The sequence below is a fragment of the Anopheles gambiae genome, chromosome 2, assembly GCF_943734735.2.
Source record: "Anopheles gambiae chromosome 2, idAnoGambNW_F1_1, whole genome shotgun sequence".
Classification (NCBI taxonomy): Eukaryota; Metazoa; Arthropoda; class Insecta; order Diptera; family Culicidae; genus Anopheles; species Anopheles gambiae.
This window is the reverse complement of record NC_064601.1, coordinates 70,334,946-70,356,741: the sequence shown is the minus strand read 5'-3', so window position 1 is coordinate 70,356,741 and position 21,796 is coordinate 70,334,946. Positions and strand designations below refer to the sequence as shown.

Here is a 21,796-nt window from a genome sequence, read left to right as displayed (position 1 = left end):
AATTGTGGATTCTATTGGTGAAGATATTTTAACGGCTATTGCGGGTATGTTTGTAGAAATATTATTAAGGTTAGAGGGTATGTGTTTTTGTTTGCCTATACCAACGGAGTGATGCATGTTGGTTGGTGTTTAGAAAAAAAGGTATAGTTATTGAATGCTGTTTAGGTGAATTGAGAGCTGTTTAGGTTTGGTATGGTCATTATATCTTGTAAAGCGACTATTGTTGGGTTGTGGCGGGTAATTAGAATTTTTAGTTCATCAGAGTTACGGCTCATGCTCCTGATATTCCAGGACATGGCAAACAAAGGTGTATTGTTATTTAACGGAGGATGGGAATTTGTAGAATGAATGTTTGGAGTTAATACAAAAGAAGATGTGATGTAAGTGGTCATTGTGTTAAAGATGATTTCCTCCTCTCTGACCTCCTCACCTCGATGAATGGAGCATTATCGGGTGAGAGGAGGGGCTCCTCTCCCTCGGAGTTGAGGGGATTGGGAGTGGAAGGGATAGGGATGGGAGATGGAGGGGTTTTTTTTGGGAGGGAGGGAGGTTTCTTCCCCGGAGGAAGAGGAGCCCTTTGAGAGGGCTCGTTTTTTAAGCGCCTTTGAAGAGCTTCCGTCCAGAAGGGACGAGGAGCAAGAAGAGTCAGACTCTTCGGATTGGTCCATTGTTTCAACTTTATCAGTGGTTTTGTTTTGATTAAAAGTGTTATAAAATTTGGTTTGTTCGATTTGCATGTTTTTGATAGTTTCTGTTAGTAGATCAATTTTCTTATTTATGTAGATTAGCATTTTCTTGTTTAAGTTGGGCAATAATTTCGTCTTTTGGGTTAGGGGTGGCAACAGGTGGAGTGAGTTTTTTCAAAAGTTTTTCATTTGTTTTTTAAGATTGGCAATTTCTTCGTCCCTAGAATCGGGTTAAGTTGAAGGGGCAACGTTAGTTTGTGGATTAGAGGACACAGCTTGAGCGAGAGTGAGCCTTTGTTGAACTGCGCTCTGTTTATGTAGTTGGGAATCTATGTATTTTCGTGCTTCAAAGAAAGCCACGTTGTAATCAATTTAATATTTAATTACTTCCTGTTCCTTAAGATAAAATGGGCAGGATTTGTCAAAAGAATTGTGGTTGCCTTTGCAATTCACACATTTCAGTGGAGCAGTGCATTCACCATGGGCAGGAATACCACAATTGTGGCAAACCTGTGAGGTTTCGCATCTCAGCTTGGTATGACCATAGTGAGCACAATTAAGACAAAGCATGGGTTTGGGATAATATGTACGGGGAATCACTTGGAGTGGGCCAAGGCGGATAACAGAGGGGACACGTGTTGCAGCAATACGGAGGAGGAAATAATTGGTAGGTATTATTTCACTATTAACTTTACGAGTAAAACGACGCACTTCAGTAAATTGTTGGTCTTTTAAATTTGCTAGAACTTCTTCATCCTTCATATGTTTAAGGTTGGTAGAGAAAATTACGCACTGGACGGTATTAATAGTAGTGTGGGGTGTGATGGTGATTGGTGTTCCATTGATGAGTTTAGTAAGTGATTGTAACTTTTTGTAGCGGGACAATGATTGAGTTTTCAAAAGGTATTTGGAATTATTATTAATCAGGTTACCTTCTACCGGTCGTCCAACATGTTGTTGTAGGCTTTTGCCTACGATGAACGGGTCTGGTAGCGGCTTTCCTTCTTCGATGGTCAGGACCAGATATATCAGCTCTCCTTCCTCGCCGTTAAACCAATACGGGTATGTCCTAGCCCGGGAACTCGTGCCGGGAGGGGAATGAGCCCTCGCGGCAGGAGGAGGGTCCGACATATCGTCGGTCCTCTCAGCACTGGCACTTGAAAAACGTCACTGTCAAAATGTTTACACAATGTCCACTGCACCACAATACCACTTCACTTCTGATCGCAAATGGCTTATGTGAGTCCATCAGACTAATGTCTTTAAAAACTCACTTCCAAGAGGCTTCCACAGTCTGCACTAACAAAACAGGTTACAACCTTGGGCCACAACACTTTACGTAGCGCTTTGAGAAAAGTGAACAACGTAAAGTGCGTTAGAATAGTTCTTAAAAATGTTTAGATTTTTACTTTAACGTCTCGCTGTGAAAACAACGAACGACGTATAAGAATGTCTAAGTTTGGTTTTTTTTCCCACACGCACTACACTACAGCACAAAACTCCTGAAACACCAAACACGAACAACACTTTCCAGCACTGCACTGTTTGAACACAGCCCGCTGCGCAAATTCGAGCAGTTTTCTGCGTAGTTTTTTGCGTCGTTTTGTGTAAAAAAATACGCAAAAAAATACGTTAGACTTCAGCCAAAACTACGATAGCCAGCGTATTTATTGCAGTTTTTCAAGGCGCGGCGAGCGAGAGAGCAAATGCGAACAAACGGCTATCTCTTTCTACCAATTCAAATTTGGCGCAATGTAATTGTGTTGGTGGATAAAGATAAAAAAAAAGTTACACACTACAGCGCGCTGTATATATCCATGTATTTAAAAGGCTCAAAAAGGTATTGGTTTATGATAATGGGAAGGAGGAGGACTTTCTGTATTGCACACATGTACTCATTTCGTTCGTTCCACACACTACTACTCCTGGTATTGATATTGTCGCTGTATTGCTGGTGCCGTCTCATATCCGTTCGAGACTTGCGCGTGTGCAGTGGCTAGTTTGCGGGCTGTTTTTTTCAAGGAATTTTTTCCAGATTAATCGGCGCATACACATATATACATTGGTAAGTGTTTATTTATTTATTATTCGAATTTTTACGTGCCGTGGTTGACTCGATCGCTGGATTGACCTGGCTTCGGTCAACATGTTCCATGCCCGTTCCGATTTGAGCGGTTGACCGCGATGGACACGGATGTGTATGATTCTAATTTAAAATTTACTCCTTCCTCTAGCTAACCATGAATCCGGAAGGGCACTCCAGTGGAACTGTTCGGTACAGTGCGGCTTATTGGCTGCCGCAGAGCTGTACCAGCGCCACCTCCACAGCTACCTCCACAGCCACCACCACCAGCACCACAACCAGCACCACCAGCACCACAACCAGCACCACCACCACAGCCACCACCACAACTACCACCACAACTACCACCACAACTACCACCACCACCACCACCACCACTTCTACCACTCGAACCACCGGCACCAAGAGCACCATAAATATTATTTCGAACACCGTTATCCGTCCAGCAAAAACCGTTGCCACAGGGAAGGAGCATTAGGTTATGATACTTACTCCGGAACAATTTAGATTGATGCAGAAGCGGTCGATGACTGTGGAGGGAATGGGTCGGGCAGATGACAAGCTGGCCAAGTACTCCAAAATACCAGAACATCGGCCTTCTGCTCTGATTGGCCAGGACTCCATTTACCCCGCCATACCATCGTCCATTTCCGTGCGGAAAGTTATGGGTAAGCGCCCCGCCATCACCACCGCCAACACCACCGTCCGTACCACCGCCAATACTACCGCCAGCACCGCCGTCCGTACCACCACCAACACTACCGCCAACACCACCGTCCGTACCACCGCCAACACCATCGTCCGTACCACCGCCAACGCCACCACCAACACCACCGCCAACAACACCATTCCAGCCTCGCTTCCCGAGACCAAAGATACCGTCGAGAACAAAATTCCGCGCCGCCCTACCGTCGTCCCTGCCAAAGCCGGAGTTCCTGAAACAGTTCCTGCTGCCGTTGCAACAGATGCTCCTGCCGTTGCTCCTCCTCTGACCGATGTGCTGCAGGTGATAACCGAGCTATCAGCCACAATAAACCGCCGCTTCGACGAACTCGCTGCAGAAATTGTTACCCTGGAAAAGGAAGTGACGGTCACTCGGAAGACCGCCATGGCTATCGAGCTGACACTAAAAAAAATGCAGAAAATCGTATGTGCAGATCCAGACGGTTACGCGCTTCCGGCGACGGACGCGCTCACGCTGCAGCCCATACGGTAAGAGGAGGAGCTGAGAGCATGGAGCAGAAGTTGACCCACAAGCAACATGCTAAGAACTGCCTGGCATGGTTGCAGAACGAGGTGATGGCAACGGATCCCACCAAACGGTTGAGGGAGGTGCTGGATTTTGTTTTCGACGGTGGCTTTATTTCGCGTTGCCGGTGGTCTCGGCGAAACAGGAAAGTGTCGTTGGCACATTTTCCAAACGTATGCGAGCTGTTCCTCAAAGCCGCAGCGACCTGGAAGGCGCCCATTACCACAGCATACGTTGTAGATTTTTTAAAACGCGTGTTGCGGTATCCTGCAAAATGTAACACTACCAATTCAATGAACTCAAACAATGGACTAATGCACAATGTAAATAATAACAATAATGTAGGTTAGTTTAGTGTAAGTTTTTTTATAGCGTAGGTAGTAAAGTTAAGATTAGTTTCGTTTAGTACTTATTTCGTTTAGTTAGTTAGTTTTTTTGTTAGTTTTTTAGTTGAATTATTATTAAATTAATGAATTAATTCACTATGAATTCATGAATACAAAAAATGCATTCTGTCACACAGCACCTAAGATAATTTCTCATTATTTACCTTCCTGATCCGAAACACTTAACCAGGGTTTTGGGAAGAGGCATATTTTTTACATTTATTTCTTAGCAAATGTACCTACCAGCTACCTTGCACATCAGCGTGCTGCTGGCATAGTGTTGCAATTCACCCTTATTCAAATCTACCATGTTGGCAGAGTAAATATTCGCCTCCGTTGAAAGGCAAGGTTCCGTAAAGGCAAGCACCTATTTGAAAAACACGTACCCCTGCACCGTAACGTCCTTGCCTATTTTTGTGGCCGTTTCGTAACGGACCACCTCGCCCCAGTTGGTCATGAACCATTGATCGCGAAAGTTTTTTCGCAGCGCGAAGCCCTGCCGCACGGTCGTTATGGTGTCGACACCAACCGTGCGCACCGATGGTTCGTCCACCGGTTTGTTTTGCTGACGCGTGGCAACAATGACATGTTGCAGTTCCAGCAAACGATGGACCGCTTGTACCAGGCTGTGCCTCCCGGAATGCACCAACTTTTTGGGGTCATGCAAAAATGCCTCAAAAATGAAGGCTGATATGTTTTTAAGCCCATCGAACCTGCAAACATCATTGTAAACGTGCAGCAAGTTATGCACGTTGCTATTCATGAGAACCGGGCTGTACAGATCTCCATAGGCTGCCACAAACCTACGTGGTACGTGGTGGACATGAACGCCACAGCCATCATCAACAACATGAAGTGTTGGTACGCTGCATCGATAAGTCTATCCTTCAGAACAACGAAACCGGCAACCAACAGAAACATCCTGTACTCGGAAGCTTTCCAGAGATGGATGTATCGCAGGTCGCGCAGTTTACGTTGGTAATCTGAAGGCAGCCTTAACAGACGCAAGTGCGCCGACACTTCACGTTGCTGGCGACGTGGCAAGTAACAAGTTACGCCAGGGAAGCCAGTTATCCACAAATGTAGCAACTTTGCCTCTACGCCCTTGTATATTAAGTGCATGTCTTCGGCTGACACAAAATTGTCAATGATATCGTAACCTAACAGACTGGTAAAGGGCGTAGGGTTGTTGACATGTGTTGGATATTTGTCGTCACAAAATTCCTTGTGGTTCCGAGGCGGGCATTGTTCACCATACCGGAAGTACATCCGGTGTCCATCCAACTCACCAACGATAGTGCACTTCATGCAGGCGCTGTACGCATTATGCGATTTAACACCTGAAAAAAAAAATACACAAAAAAATCAGAAACAACAGTAACATCAGTTTCACCGCATATTACTGTAAAGGTTAAGTGGACAAACGAATAACGTATTTTAGCCGCTCCAGTCGCTAACCCGTTGCAAGAGATTTCTTGTAACAACGGTTTAGTCGTAATGAAAGCGTTGACTATATATAGTGCATTTTATCAACATACCTTTAATAAATGCTCGTGCCGGAGCATCTGCAATTGTTGCACGCGCTTCCACCCAGTAAGAGCGGGATTTAATTGTCAGACCTGCCACAGTCTGTTCATTTCGTCCACAAACGGCTGCAAAAACTCCTTGACGAATAACGGTTTTGATTCGCCACAGAATATAGCAACCGTCATTACAGGAGTATGTGGAACGTTATGAGCCTACATGAGAATCGGCCAAAATTGGGTCCGACTGCTCTTGTGCAGGGGTAGGCCATCCACAAAAATGTTCAACTCGAACCCCTCCTGAGTTAGCTGACAATCGCTGGAATAGAAAAAAAACTATGAGCACATGACCAGGAGCACTGTCAGTTAAATGAAATTTAAAACATGCTTACCGAAAATATGAAAGCAGGCATTTTTCCACACCCTGGTACCACAGCTGCCCACCTGCGATGGGTGTAAGGGCTGTCTCCGGTGCTCCGGACACAGGCGTGTTCATCAATGTCCGTGCATCTCGTGGCAATTTGGTCTGGGGGAAGTGATGTCGCAAATGGCCCAGCAAAAGGTTCAAACTGCGATGAGTTTGTTCAGTTTGCAAGGCCCACATCCTCAAGCCATCCTCACACGAAAGTTCTCCGTACGGATGGTCTGGCATTTCCACCTCGACCTGGATATCCTCCACGTCTGTATCCTCGCCGCTGCTTGCGTCGGTCGTACCTTCCTCCTCGCTTTCGCTAAGTGGAGCAGCATCGTCTACAACATAACACATGATACACATGAGAGCACAACATAAGCAGCATACAGCATAACGATCGTTACTTACCGATCACTTCCATGGGCATCAGAACATCTTCAAACTGCACTGGCATAGCATCACGCGCTCGGTCATCTAAAATATAGCCACGAAAACCATTGTTAAACACTAATCGCTATATTCACCGTTCAGCATATAACCACCGTTCACCGATCACTTACCCCCAGTCGGAGGTTCTGACTGCTGGGCAAGAAGGAGTTCCCTTTCCACTTCCTCCAGACGTTGCTTGTAGAGCCGGGCAATTGCGTGGGACATCAAGCCACTTTTCTTGTCTTGATTCGAGGCCATTTTCACGCCTTCTATCGGGAAACTTTTCACGGGAAGGATGAGCAATGGTTGAATTTGTGTTGACGTTTGTTTACATTTTCTGTCGGTACCAATACCGGTCTTAAAATTGGGCTGCACGCGAGAAAGAGATAGAACTACTCAAAGAATGACAACGCAAGACGGCTGACAGCTATTGGCCGTCTGACGCACCATCCAAACCTTCGACAGCTCGCTCAGGCGAAGGGTAGGAAGCAGAGCCTGGGACGGGTAGTTCGACGAGCTGCTCGACAAATTTGCCGTAAGAGGGAAAAAGCAAGCATGAGAAAATGCGCGAAAGGGAATGATTTCTTCCGTCGCTTTGCACAGGGGGAGGTAACTCTGCACTGCACTGATCACGGGGGTATAAAATACGAGTCAGTCGAGGAGCGCTTGGTAGAACACGTCCGCACTCTTCAGCTGCTACGAGAAGATTGTTGTTACGAGCGAAATGTTACCAATGGAAGAACCACACATACAATCATATATTGCTTGTCAAATTATGATAGTGTATGAGTTATCGTCCGAAAATTTCCGCTTTGGTACAATATCTCATATACATACCGCAAACAAATAGAAAATTGAGAAAACTAATTTCTTGCTACTTGCGGCGATTCTCTGACCATTACCTTTCCACAAACCCATCGAATCGTCAATTTCGTATATGTTTGACAGGAGTTCGACGGATATCCTACTGAAGATTGGCTTATACACAGAAACGCTAATTTTCTCAATTCCTTGTTTATAGAATCAACATAAATATAGTGGACCATCGTATATCCAGGTACCTTTCATAGGTTGACCGAGTATTTTTGCTATTTAGAAATGACAGCTCAATGCAAAATTGGCATCTTTTGCAAGGTATGTGGTTTGAAAAAAAAACGTACTCGGTCTAATTATCCGAACCTAGATAATGTAGAAAATGTGAATAATAACATTATGCTTTCGTATTTTTTGAATAGCGGTCTAGATAAATTCACCTTCAAAATATTGTAAACCACTTATGTAGTAGTTCATTTATTATTCCGTTTTTATTCAAGTGTCAATATATACATGCATTATTCTAATTTAAACATTTATACATAATCATCTAATCTAATCTTATCTCTAATAGCAAATGAAAACAAAGTACATTAATGATGAAAGAGATAGTTTGCAAAAAGTATTCTCATATCATTGAGTTCGTTTGATGGTCCTTTTCTAATACCTGCTAATCTAGATCTGGGTGGTGCTGAATCCGATTCGAAGCGCAAAGATCCACTAATTGTCTCGCCATAATTTTGTGCATCTGCTCTAACTCAAAGAAAATTGGGGAAATAAACAGTAACGAGAACTTTTTATTACATGTTTTGGTTCCAAAGGTACACATTTTTCTAAAACTCTAAATCGACTGTTGTGAATGCAAAAAGTGTTTTCCACGATTGCCCTAGATCTTAAGTGGCACACATTAAAGTTTCGTTCGATTGGGCAATTAAGAGGAGTGTACTGAAAGATCGTAAACAGTATTTGCTTAAAGCAAATGCTTTGTCTTCAACTAGAACATACGGAATTTTGACGTATAAGGTATACTTAAAATTTGAGGCTCAGGGAGAATCAAAATATTGTGTTCTAATTGGGTATATATAGCAAAAATTTTATAAACACAACTGTCAGATTTACGACCTTGACATCCTACATCTGCATATAAAAAATGTAATCACCATCTACAATTGCTAATTGTACAATACTGTGGAAACCCTTATAGTTATAATATTCACTTCCACTGTTACTTGGCTTTCTTATTTCTATGTGTCGTCTATCGCCCCAATAACAAGTGGAAACCCCCATTGTTCTTCAAATTCATCGGAAATTTGCATCCATTCTTCCGGTGTAGATGGAATCTTTAAAAAAAATCATTACCAATCATTAAATCACTAATCATTATTAGTTAAATTGCAATAGAAACCAAAACTTTGCCTATATAGTCATTTAATATACTTTTTTAAATAATTAAAACTATCATATCTTTTCTTTTGATTATATTTCTGGCCATCATCATCATCCAACCCTTCTACATCACACCAAGAGACTTCACACATTGCTAAATTGACTTAAAACGAAATGCTAAATTGAGGGTTTTACCGAATACTCTAATACAAAACACACAATACCCAGTTTGTCGGAGTCGTCGACAAGAATATCAATCAGTAAAGGCCTTATTAGATGGAGGAAAATACTTACATTCGATTTTGGAATCTATCCTTAAAACAGGGTTTGACAGATAGATGCCAGTCGGAAAATCGGAATTCGACTCGTACAATTCGGATCTGCTTCCCTACCAGCCAAAATCATTATTAGATGTCTAATGGGCTGTCTATTAGACATCTAATAATGGTTTTGGCTAGTAGGGAAGCAGATCCTAATTCGAATAGACAAAGACTGTCTGTCTAATCGGCATCTATAAGGTGTACGAATGGAAGTAATTAGTAATTATTAGACAGTAAATGTCAAATCGAAAATTAAACACCCGGTGAAAAAATTTCGTGGTACACCGCAGGACATGAAAATAGGAAAAAAATGTTTTTTGTTTTTTACTCAATGCATGCGCTAGATGTATCATCGGCAAGAGTGCGAGGCTTACTGAAGTTGCAATCGCCGATTTTTGCCTTTTATACCGAGTGCCTGAGTTACGAGTGCCGATGAAGTGTCGCGGCAGTATAAAAGGAGAGCCAAATCGTTTTGCACTTCATTCTTTTGTCAGAGGTCAAGGTGTAAGGTTGCTGTTAAAAAATTCCACAAAATCATCATGGATCGTGGTAAGCACTGCACACCAGAGGAGCGGAAACACATTCAGGGGCTGTATCGTGAGAATGTGCCAATCAAGACAATCTGCAAGGCGTTCGGCCGTTCGCGGACGTTTGTGGACAACGCCATTCGTAGCGAGGCTACGGGCAAGTCGACCGGTCGTCCGCGAAAAACTACGGCTGACGTTGACGTGCAGATTGTTGAAAAGGCCGACAAAAATTCGGCGACGAAGAGCATTGCATCTTTCAGCATGATAACGACTCAAAGCACACATCACGAACAGTTAGATGTTATTTGGCAAACCAGGATGTGCAAGTTCTACCGTGGCCTGCGTTGAGTCCTGACCTCAATCCAACTGAAAATCTGTGGTCAATTCTTAAGGAAAAGCTCAAGAACCAGCGTGCATCCTCAGCCGATGAGCTATGGAAACGCTGCGAGGATTTGTGGAAACGCATTCCTCCTGAAAGATGCCAGAATCTCATCATGGATATGGCTACTCGCTGCAGGCAATGAAAGACAATAATGGTCAACACATTGACCGTTAGAATGTGTTTTCGCTCGAAGCTATTCGACAAATCATTAACATAATGATAAGTGAAATTAGCAGTTTAAGAGAGGATGTAAGGCTTTTAACAACTCAAGTGAACTTATTAACCAATAACATACGGCCATCGGAAACCACCCGTAGAACAGTTTTACAGGTAAATTTTGTCAAAATCTCGTCCGAAGAACAGCTTGTAAATTTCAACAGGGATCTTCTCGAGGAATCTTACCGCATAAAAATTCAGGAATGGTTGGGCCATGCTGCATCTGAAACCTTGTCAAATAATAGAATTTTGCAAGCTTTGGACTTTATTTTCGAGAAAAGTTTTTTGCGTAGTTGCAGTTGGACAGGGCTTTCCACAGTAACCATTTCAAAAGTAGTCATGCGAACCTACAGAAATGTTATTAACCTATTCAAGCACATTGCTTGTACTAGAACTGTAAAAGCCGATGATGCGATGGTAGATAATTTTTTTTTAAATACAGGGTTTTCGAGGATTATATAGACATGTTCAGCGAGTTGTAGATTCGTTCAGGCACATAATAGACTCTTTCAGCGAGATATAGAATTGTTCGGAAGTAGGCGTGGACATGTTCAGCGATTACAGGGTTTTCAATGATATTATTGACATGTTCAGCGAGTTGTTGATTCGTTCGGGCATATAATTGACACTTTCAGCGAGATATTGAATTGTTCGTAAGCAGGCGTTGACAAGTTCAGCAATTCTGTAGTGCTGTCATTTGTTTTGTTTACACACTGTGAGGCAGGGTTCAATTTTTCTTTCTCAAAAGACCTAAACGTAGCTAATAATCATTCCCCAAGCTGTTTAAATTAGTTAAATTAGTTAAAACAAACATATTTTTACGAAAACCGTTTGTTTACCTCCTGATGAGTATGATCCAAGATGCAGTCCAAAGGGTACGAAAGTGACAGCTCTACAGTATAACCGAACATGTCTACGCCTACTTCCGAACAATTCTATATCGCGCTGAAAGAGTCTATTATATGCCTGAACGAATCTACAACTCGCTGAACATGTCTATATAATCCTCGAAAACCCTGTAAGCTAAGGCATGCTAAAGAACGGATGGCAGCAAAAGGAATCCGCAAATCGAGCTGCCACACAGTACAAAAGCGTTTGTAAAATGCTAAAGGGACAGTGGAAACTCGCCCATAGGAAGAATGATGAAGAAATACCCGGCAGGCAATTGGCGTTTCATACTAGGGCGAGGGGCGTTGAAACGCATGGAAGAGCAGCAAGAAACACGGACGAGCGCTGATGAACTGCAACTGTGTGCGTGTAACAGCACCAAACGGCATGTGGCGACGTACAGTGTGTGGATGTGTGTGTGTAATTTTCGGCAGCGAAGATGGATCGAGGTTATGTTTACAAAGGGAAAGAGTTTGATGCAGAAGCGTCTTTGTGATAAACATGTATTTTAGTTGCATAATTTCAGTGTTCGGTTGCGGTTCCGTCTAATGTTCGGTTGTATCTATCTAATTTTCCATATTTTTGGGTGTCCTTATCGTTTACCAGGAGAAAACGATAGATGGAGGGGTAAAAACCCAATACCGCGCTGTAAATAAACCAGTGACAGTTCGAACATGCGACCTGGGAACTGTGGGTCGCTCCACACTCTTTGTGTCAGTTTCAATTGGTGTTGTTTTCATTTATGGCGGTTTGTTTACATTTCGTTGCGGTTATCATCAGTTCCCGTGGTTCGATATTCGGTCGAGCTTTCTTTTCGTCAACCTCATCGTGACGATCGTGGTGCTCGGTGGACTGTTGGCAACGATCGAAAAGCATCTGCCCACTGCCATCCGGCAGACGTTTGCTGCCCTCTGGTCGGTGGCCGGATTTGCCGTCATGATGTAGCCAGCGCGGGACTACGTAATCGCCTTCCTCGATACGTTGGCAACCAACAAGCGTATGGTGCGCACCACGCCTACCGAGACGATGGTTGCCATGACGCTGATCACGCTGCAGTGTTTGCGCCGGTTCCACAAGACCTGGTTCGTGCAGGTGTTCTCGAGCAAGCTGAAAATCACCCACCAGTTGTACGTGGAACACTTTCACAACTATCCGAAGCAAGCTCGTCAGGAAAACACTCGTCCCGTTCGTTCTGTGAGATCGACGGTGAGGGTGCGGATAATATCGTTCCGGTTGTTGGGCTTTTTTTAGGATCGAAAAAATGGTATGGTTGGTGTCCGGCTTTTTTTAGGTTGCTGGTTCCCGGCTGATGGGATTCAGCTGGTTTTCCTGGATCTTCTGTGAATGCCTTGTTCCACGGACCGGTCGTCGATGCACTCGAGGTGCACCGCATTGACGAGCGGCAGTAGCAGGATGCAATCGGCACGGCCGAGCTGGCAGCGAAGCCGGTTCTCGGTGTGCCATTCACGCCGAATGAGGGCGGTCAAGAGCCGGCTGCATACGTTCGATATATTCGCTACGCGCACGATCAAACTGTGTAACGATGCCGAGTGTGTCCGGCCATCGCGACTAGAAGCATAGCGGAAGTTAAGTTGCGTCGTCTATTGTGGTGCGATGCACTGTATGTTCCGGGTGTGCGATTGAGCTTCATGTTTGTTTCTTTTTTGTTCACAGACACCTTTTCATCAACAACTGGCATGACTATCGGCGCACGGTCGGTGGCTCTAGCGAAGGGGAGGGTGCGTTCCAATCGGCTGGCAGGACACAGATCGGATCGGTTAGGACAACGATCGGCATAGTACGGCTCGCGACCCGCATGTGGCTATTTGTTGACTAGGTGGAGGCTCTTTATCGTTCACACATTTTCAATAATTTTCATACATGTTCTCTTTTGGTTAATCTAGTTGCCTCTTCAAGTGCAAATCTACGAACATGTTTAGAAGATTTGGCTCTTTCGGTCGCAACGTTTGCCGAGTCGCTGGGGATATTGGATTGTAAGGAATGAATATACTGTCCGCAGGAACCAGATGATGACATCACCAAGGAGCTAATGCGCTAAAGCTTATCAGGAGGAGGCGAGAATGGTTTGATGTTTTTGGCACAGCTCCCACGTATCATCCATACCACACCAAATCATTATGGCGCAGCCGTGAATATGTACAACGTCATCCTGCTCGGGTAGGATGGTGACGGTCTCCCGCTCGGTATATCTTGACGGCAGTATAACGCAAGGCAAGTATACATATAGTTTCAGTACGTTTAATAAGTGTAAAGAATGCTAATATCTTTGTTTCTTTTTCAAATTTTCAGAATCAAATGAACAATATACAAGGTGCACTAAACATACACTGGACTCTGTTTGGAACGGGTCTAGTAAAAGTATTTGTTAGTGGTGCGTGCATATTATTATGTGCACCTATTTTATTTTTCCTATGTTGTTACCGATCGAACCGACCGAACCCAGTAGAATAAAAAATATGATTACATTACATATTCCAAATGTGGCTACTACACCCTATTGCCAAACGAAAGAAAAACAAATAGGCTATCAATTGGTGAGTAATGCGATATATTTATACAATTTCAGTTAAAAAATGAGTAGTATATTTGATGCAATAATTATATTTGTGTTTGTATAATGAATGATTTTAACATGTAAATAACGTTATAGTGCAATAAACACTTGCGATAGTGTCACGATTGTGTGCATGATTGTGTACACAGTTCCAATTCAGCTTCATTATCTGTTCCATTAGATAATTTGTTAACTGATTCAAATTTCAATTACAGTTTCCTTATGCTTGTTGCGTGGTTTTAACTATAACGGAACCATGGCCCTTAATAATACTCCTAGATATTGTTAATATATAGTTACGTGCACCATAGTGACACGCAAGGCTCACCTCACCGCTTGAATTAACCATTGATCCGCTGAACAAGCGGAGAACATCGGACGATCGCGACCAAGAAGAAATACTGTTCTATGGATTACGCACCTGCGGCAAGTGCTAGGATCGATTGTCTATAACCAATTGTCTTGTCCGCATTTTGTTCGACCCGAGAACCGCAGCCAACACAACGAGCGTAACAAACAACGGCCTCACATACGCTCTAACACAATGTTTGGTTTTATGATTAGCAAATCTGATGTTAATTATTTCTCAAAGTGCGTGCTTCCTCACGAGTACACGTATTTTTTTTTTTACCCAAATGGTGTTGCTCAACAAACACATAATTATGTGTTTCAATAGTCCATGCGTATATTAGCACAATAAAATCTTATATCTAATTAAACCAAACTAATACTAATACTAATCCTATGCTAACATAAAACAAAAGAAAAAAATAAGGCACTGGTCACATTATAAGGCAAAAAGGGAGGTACATGATGCATAAAATAAACTCATCCATTCTATTCCATTTGGTAAGTGTTTTGCTCAGCAATCTCATTCACCAGATGTTTCATGATGTGTGCGTTGAAGGACGTGCGTGAGTTACTGAGCACTTGCCTGTCACGGGTTAGCATGATACAACATTAATGTTTCGTCTATATGCTTGGCTATCGTAGGATGTTGCGCAGTGACTGTTTCTTACAGTTAGATGAAGGAAAACGAATACCTTAGAAAATGAAAAAGAATGTAAAACAAACAAAATAACGTTTAAAAAAAACATAAGAGATACAGTAAAAAGTAAATGAGCATGTGGTTACTTACCGATAGTGTGTTGTGGCATGTGTACTGAAAAACGATTCTCTATCATTTCGCGTGTAATTCCAACATGTAGCACGAACTCATGCGGTAGGGAACATGCAAAAAAAAAGAAACATTTAAGTTTACAAATTTTGTTACCGTCTTGTACTGGTGATGTGAAATAACTTACCGCAGGGGAAACCCCACGATAAGAGACGTTTCCTTTCTTATCGTGAACACTGTCGGATGGTTGGCGTTGTAGATTCCTTTTCCCGCTGCCACTTAAATCCGGATCGACGCGTAGGTCGGCGAGCTCGTGCGGCAAGAGGCATGCAAATAGTAAGAAAAATAAAAAAAATATTAATAAACTGCCTACATTGTCTCTTGCAAACCGATCGCTATGATGTATCAATACTTACCGCAGGGGAAACCCCCTCGACTAGTGAGGTGTGCTACCGATTGGGGAAATCGGTCGGATGGTATGCGGTGTACTAGATCTATCCCTTATCCCGCTTGCCACTTAAAACCGGATCGACGCGTAGGTCGGCGAGCTCGTGCGGCAGGAGGCATGCAAATAGAAAGTGTTAGGAAACGAAGGAAATGGGGTTATCATCTCGTGCAAGCCGATCGCTATGATCTAGAATTACTTACCGCAGGGGAAAACCCCCGATAAAAAAAACGATGTTTTTAACTGCGCTGCCTTAAAATCTTAGAAAGGGATTTGTTTTAAAATTTAATTTCTTTTTTTTTTACAAGGAGGGGAAATGTAGAATACACCTTAGCAAGGTGCCATCGAAACCTCCTCCTTGGGTCCGTTTCGCAGCTAAGCTTCTCTGGACCAAATGAGAATCTGCTTTGAGTGTACCTGCTTAAAAAAAAGAAAACTAATTATTAAAAATGTTCGATTTGGTTCCCCAAGGCATCTATCAAGGCGACAAACACATCATCATTGCATCTCCGGAAGATATGCTCAGCAAAATATTTGTCCATGTTGCTTTTAATATTAGTGCCTTGTTTTCTCAAAAATGCCTTCAACCATCTCCAAACATTCTCAATCCGTTGTGTGTTGATATTGTTATCATCTGGATTGAGGAAATTTCTGGAGTGGTTGACACATTCGTGGGGATATCCAAGCTCCTCCAGCCCATTATAACCTTTCCAGAGATCGGTCATAATTTTCGTTCCGGGTTCAACATGCCGAACCACCAGATCGCTCAAAACGGCAAGCGAGCGTTTCGGGACACGCTCCAGGAAAATGGCCTTATTTTCCCGGCATATCCCACCAACAAGCCACTGAGGACCGGAACTACCGACCCGGCCGACGTTGTACTTTCGACGAGTGATGACAGTTTCGTCGATTTCCACCGTCATGCCAGGGCCCCCTATCTTCTCTCGTGTACGATCGAATGTTTCCCAAAGAAAACTTCGGATCGTATCGTACCACGAGAGAACCGTGTTGTGGGAGAGGCCAGTCTCCAACGCACAACGAGTTGAGTTGGCCCCATTGGCCCACTCGTAACAACAACGCGACACAACACGACTCTGGTCGACTCCGGACGACTCCGAACGACTCCGAATGACTCCAAACGACTCCGAATGACTCCGAATGACTCCGAACGAATCCGAATGACTCCGAACGACTCCGAATGACTCCGAACGACTCCGAACGACTCCGAACGACTCCGAACGACTCCGACTCCGGGCGACTCCGGGCAACTCCGGACGACTCCGGACGACTCCGAATGACTCCGGATGACTCCGACTCCGGGTGACTCCGGGCGACTCCGTACGACTTCGAACGACTCCGGATATTGCAGCGCGGACCTACCTTCCGGAGTCTATTCCGAATTTATCGGAGTCGGATCGGAGTCGACTCCGAATTTTTGTCAACTTTACCCATCACTAACTACGATATCATTGATTGCCTGCGTGCGTATGTGAATTTTTAAAAATAACGGTAATTGCAAAGGTAACTGTGGGACGGACAGTGTTCATGAAATGAAAATATTTGAAAACTCATAAATAAAAATATAACGAAAGTATATTTGAGTAAATACATTTATGTTCTGCATTAATTATGAATCCCTTTCAATGTGTATCCGCAATAAATATTATATTTTAAACCAGCTCCTACATTTGCAAATTTAAGCAGTGCTACCGTTGTTCACCCATATCTTAACCCTGGTTTGTATCCCCATCGATATACCGCACACATACACAATATTTGGCGCCACTTGTGCATATTTTGCAAAGCGCAAAGAGGCAATTGAAAATGGCTTACAATACTGATATGCTTTCTGATATTTTTCAGGACCGTGAACAAGCGATCGAGTGGATGCAAAAGCGGGCTCTTCTGCAGCCGGTTCAATTGTGCCCGAGATGTCCAAAGGAAATGAAGCTAACTCCCTACAAAAGCATCGACGGCTACAGGTATGTATGTCCCGACTACAAATGCGGCGGGACCAGCAGCATCCGGGCCAGGTCCATATTTGCCAACCACAAGGCTTCGCTTAGGAGCCTTGTGCGTTGTTGTTACGAGTGGGCCAATGGGGCCAACTCAACTCGTTGTGCGTTGGAGACTGGCCTCTCCCACAACACGGTTCTCTCGTGGTACGATACGATCCGAAGTTTTCTTTGGGAAACATTCGATCGTACACGAGAGAAGATAGGGGGCCCTGGCATGACGGTGGAAATCGACGAAACTGTCATCACTCGTCGAAAGTACAACGTCGGCCGGGTCGGTAGTTCCGGTCCTCAGTGGCTTGTTGGTGGGATATGCCGGGAAAATAAGGCCATTTTCCTGGAGCGTGTCCCGAAACGCTCGCTTGCCGTTTTGAGCGATCTGGTGGTTCGGCATGTTGAACCCGGAACGAAAATTATGACCGATCTCTGGAAAGGTTATAATGGGCTGGAGGAGCTTGGATATCCCCACGAATGTGTCAACCACTCCAGAAATTTCCTCAATCCAGATGATAACAATATCAACACACAACGGATTGAGAATGTTTGGAGATGGTTGAAGGCATTTTTGAGAAAACAAGGCACTAATATTAAAAGCAACATGGACAAATATTTTGCTGAGCATATCTTCCGGAGATGCAATGATGATGTGTTTGTCGCCTTGATAGATGCCTTGGGGAACCAAATCGAACATTTTTAATAATTAGTTTTCTTTTTTTTAAGCAGGTACACTCAAAGCAGATTCTCATTTGGTCCAGAGAAGCTTAGCTGCGAAACGGACCCAAGGAGGAGGTTTCGATGGCACCTTGCTAAGGTGTATTCTACATTTCCCCTCCTTGTAAAAAAAAAAAGAAATTAAATTTTAAAACAAATCCCTTTCTAAGATTTTAAGGCAGCGCAGTTAAAAACATCGTTTTTTTTATCGGGGGTTTTCCCCTGCGGTAAGTAATTCTAGATCATAGCGATCGGCTTGCACGAGATGATAACCCCATTTCCTTCGTTTCCTAACACTTTCTATTTGCATGCCTCCTGCCGCACGAGCTCGCCGACCTACGCGTCGATCCGGTTTTAAGTGGCAAGCGGGATAAGGGATAGATCTAGTACACCGCATACCATCCGACCGATTTCCCCAATCGGTAGCACACCTCACTAGTCGAGGGGGTTTCCCCTGCGGTAAGTATTGATACATCATAGCGATCGGTTTGCAAGAGACAATGTAGGCAGTTTATTAATATTTTTTTTATTTTTCTTACTATTTGCATGCCTCTTGCCGCACGAGCTCGCCGACCTACGCGTCGATCCGGATTTAAGTGGCAGCGGGAAAAGGAATCTACAACGCCAACCATCCGACAGTGTTCACGATAAGAAAGGAAACGTCTCTTATCGTGGGGTTTCCCCTGCGGTAAGTTATTTCACATCACCAGTACAAGACGGTAACAAAATTTGTAAACTTAAATGTTTCTTTTTTTTGCATGTTCCCTACCGCATGAGTTCGTGCTACATGTTGGAATTACACGCGAAATGATAGAGAATCGTTTTTCAGTACACATGCCACAACACACTATCGGTAAGTAACCACATGCTCATTTACTTTTTACTGTATCTCTTATGTTTTTTTTAAACGTTATTTTGTTTATTTTACATTCTTTTTCATTTTCTAAGGTATTCGTTTTCCTTCATCTAACTGTAAGAAACAGTCACTGCGCAACATCCTACGATAGCCAAGCATATAGACGAAACATTAATGTTGTATCATGCTAACCCGTGACAGGCAAGTGCTCAGTAACTCACGCACGTCCTTCAACGCACACATCATGAAACATCTGGTGAATGAGATTGCTGAGCAAAACACTCACCAAATGGAATAGAATGGATGAGTTTATTTTATGCATCATGTACCTCCCTTTTTGCCTTATAATGTGACCAGTGCCTTATTTTTTTCTTTTGTTTTATGTTAGCATAGGATTAGTATTAGTATTAGTTTGGTTTAATTAGATATAAGATTTTATTGTGCTAATATACGCATGGACTATTGAAACACATAATTATGTGTTTGTTGAGCAACACCATTTGGGTAAAAAAAAAAATACGTGTACTCGTGAGGAAGCACGCACTTTGAGAAATAATTAACATCAGATTTGCTAATCATAAAACCAAACATTGTGTTAGAGCGTATGTGAGGCCGTTGTTTGTTACGCTCGTTGTGTTGGCTGCGGTTCTCGGGTCGAACAAAATGCGGACAAGACAATTGATTATAGACAATCGATCCTAGCACTTGCCGCAGGTGCGTAATCCATAGAACAGTATTTCTTCTTGGTCGCGATCGTCCGATGTTCTCCGCTTGTTCAGCGGATCAATGGTTAATTCAAGCGGTGAGGTGAGCCTTGCGTGTCACTATGGTGCACGTAACTATATATTAACAATATCTAGGAGTATTATTAAGGGCCATGGTTCCGTTATAGTTAAAACCACGCAACAAGCATAAGGAAACTGTAATTGAAATTTGAATCAGTTAACAAATTATCTAATGGAACAGATAATGAAGCTGAATTGGAACTGTGTACACAATCATGCACACAATCGTGACACTATCGCAAGTGTTTATTGCACTATAACGTTATTTACATGTTAAAATCATTCATTATACAAACACAAATATAATTATTGCATCAAATATACTACTCATTTTTTAACTGAAATTGTATAAATATATCGCATTACTCACCAATTGATAGCCTATTTGTTTTTCTTTCGTTTGGCAATAGGGTGTAGTAGCCACATTTGGAATATGTAATGTAATCATATTTTTTATTCTACTGGGTTCGGTCGGTTCGATCGGTAACAACATAGGAAAAATAAAATAGGTGCACATAATAATATGCACGCACCACTAACAAATACTTTTACTAGACCCGTTCCAAACAGAGTCCAGTGTATGTTTAGTGCACCTTGTATATTGTTCATATGATTCTGAAAATTTGAAAAAGAAACAAAGATATTAGCATTCTTTACACTTATTAAACGTACTGAAACTATATGTATACTTGCCTTGCGTTATACTGCCGTCAAGATATACCGAGCGGGAGACCGTCACCATCCTACCCGAGCAGGATGACGTTGTACATATTCACGGCTGCGCCATAATGATTTGGTGTGGTATGGATGATACGTGGGAGCTGTGCCAAAAACATCAAACCATTCTCGCCTCCTCCTGATAAGCTTTAGCGCATTAGCTCCTTGGTGATGTCATCATCTGGTTCCTGCGGACAGTATATTCATTCCTTACAATCCAATATCCCCAGCGACTCGGCAAACGTTGCGACCGAAAGAGCCAAATCTTCTAAACATGTTCGTAGATTTGCACTTGAAGAGGCAACTAGATTAACCAAAAGAGAACATGTATGAAAATTATTGAAAATGTGTGAACGATAAAGAGCCTCCACCTAGTCAACAAATAGCCACATGCGGGTCGCGAGCCGTACTATGCCGATCGTTGTCCTAACCGATCCGATCTGTGTCCTGCCAGCCGATTGGAACGCACCCTCCCCTTCGCTAGAGCCACCGACCGTGCGCCGATAGTCATGCCAGTTGTTGATGAAAAGGTGTCTGTGAACAAAAAAGAAACAAACATGAAGCTCAATCGCACACCCGGAACATACAGTGCATCGCACCACAATAGACGACGCAACTTAACTTCCGCTATGCTTCTAGTCGCGATGGCCGGACACACTCGGCATCGTTACACAGTTTGATCGTGCGCGTAGCGAATATATCGAACGTATGCAGCCGGCTCTTGACCGCCCTCATTCGGCGTGAATGGCACACCGAGAACCGGCTTCGCTGCCAGCTCGGCCGTGCCGATTGCATCCTGCTACTGCCGCTCGTCAATGCGGTGCACCTCGAGTGCATCGACGACCGGTCCGTGGAACAAGGCATTCACAGAAGATCCAGGAAAACCAGCTGAATCCCATCAGCCGGGAACCAGCAACCTAAAAAAAGCCGGACACCAACCATACCATTTTTTCGATCCTAAAAAAAGCCCAACAACCGGAACGATATTATCCGCACCCTCACCGTCGATCTCACAGAACGAACGGGACGAGTGTTTTCCTGACGAGCTTGCTTCGGATAGTTGTGAAAGTGTTCCACGTACAACTGGTGGGTGATTTTCAGCTTGCTCGAGAACACCTGCACGAACCAGGTCTTGTGGAACCGGCGCAAACACTGCAGCGTGATCAGCGTCATGGCAACCATCGTCTCGGTAGGCGTGGTGCGCACCATACGCTTGTTGGTTGCCAACGTATCGAGGAAGGCGATTACGTAGTCCCGCGCTGGCTACATCATGAC

General features: G+C 43.5%; 3 long non-coding RNA genes across 5 annotated transcripts; 2 read left to right on the top strand and 1 right to left on the bottom strand.

Annotated features, from left to right (window-relative positions):
• Positions 1 to 11,920: 11,920 nt before the first annotated feature.
• On the top strand, positions 11,921 to 13,532 carry LOC4397778 (uncharacterized). Of its 2 annotated transcripts, none has more exons than XR_009765147.1 (3): positions 11,921 to 12,891; positions 12,975 to 13,137; positions 13,205 to 13,532. It is a non-coding gene; the product is annotated as an uncharacterized LOC4397778 (long non-coding RNA). The 2 variants fall into 2 exon arrangements; XR_009765146.1 differs by having other exon boundaries at positions 11,921 to 12,909.
• A 1,002-nt stretch (positions 13,533 to 14,534) lies between these two features.
• Positions 14,535 to 15,661, bottom strand: LOC133391676 (uncharacterized). Its single transcript, XR_009765145.1, has 3 exons — positions 15,409 to 15,661; positions 15,014 to 15,302; positions 14,535 to 14,918 (listed from the first exon to the last, which is right to left on the bottom strand). It is a non-coding gene; the product is annotated as an uncharacterized LOC133391676 (long non-coding RNA).
• A 1,626-nt stretch (positions 15,662 to 17,287) lies between these two features.
• Positions 17,288 to 19,489, top strand: LOC133391808 (uncharacterized). 2 transcript variants are annotated; one of them, XR_009765274.1, is made up of 3 exons: positions 17,288 to 18,622; positions 18,729 to 19,016; positions 19,112 to 19,489. It is a non-coding gene; the product is annotated as an uncharacterized LOC133391808 (long non-coding RNA). The 2 variants fall into 2 exon arrangements; XR_009765273.1 differs by having other exon boundaries at positions 17,288 to 19,016.
• The last annotated feature ends 2,307 nt before the right edge of the window (positions 19,490 to 21,796 follow it).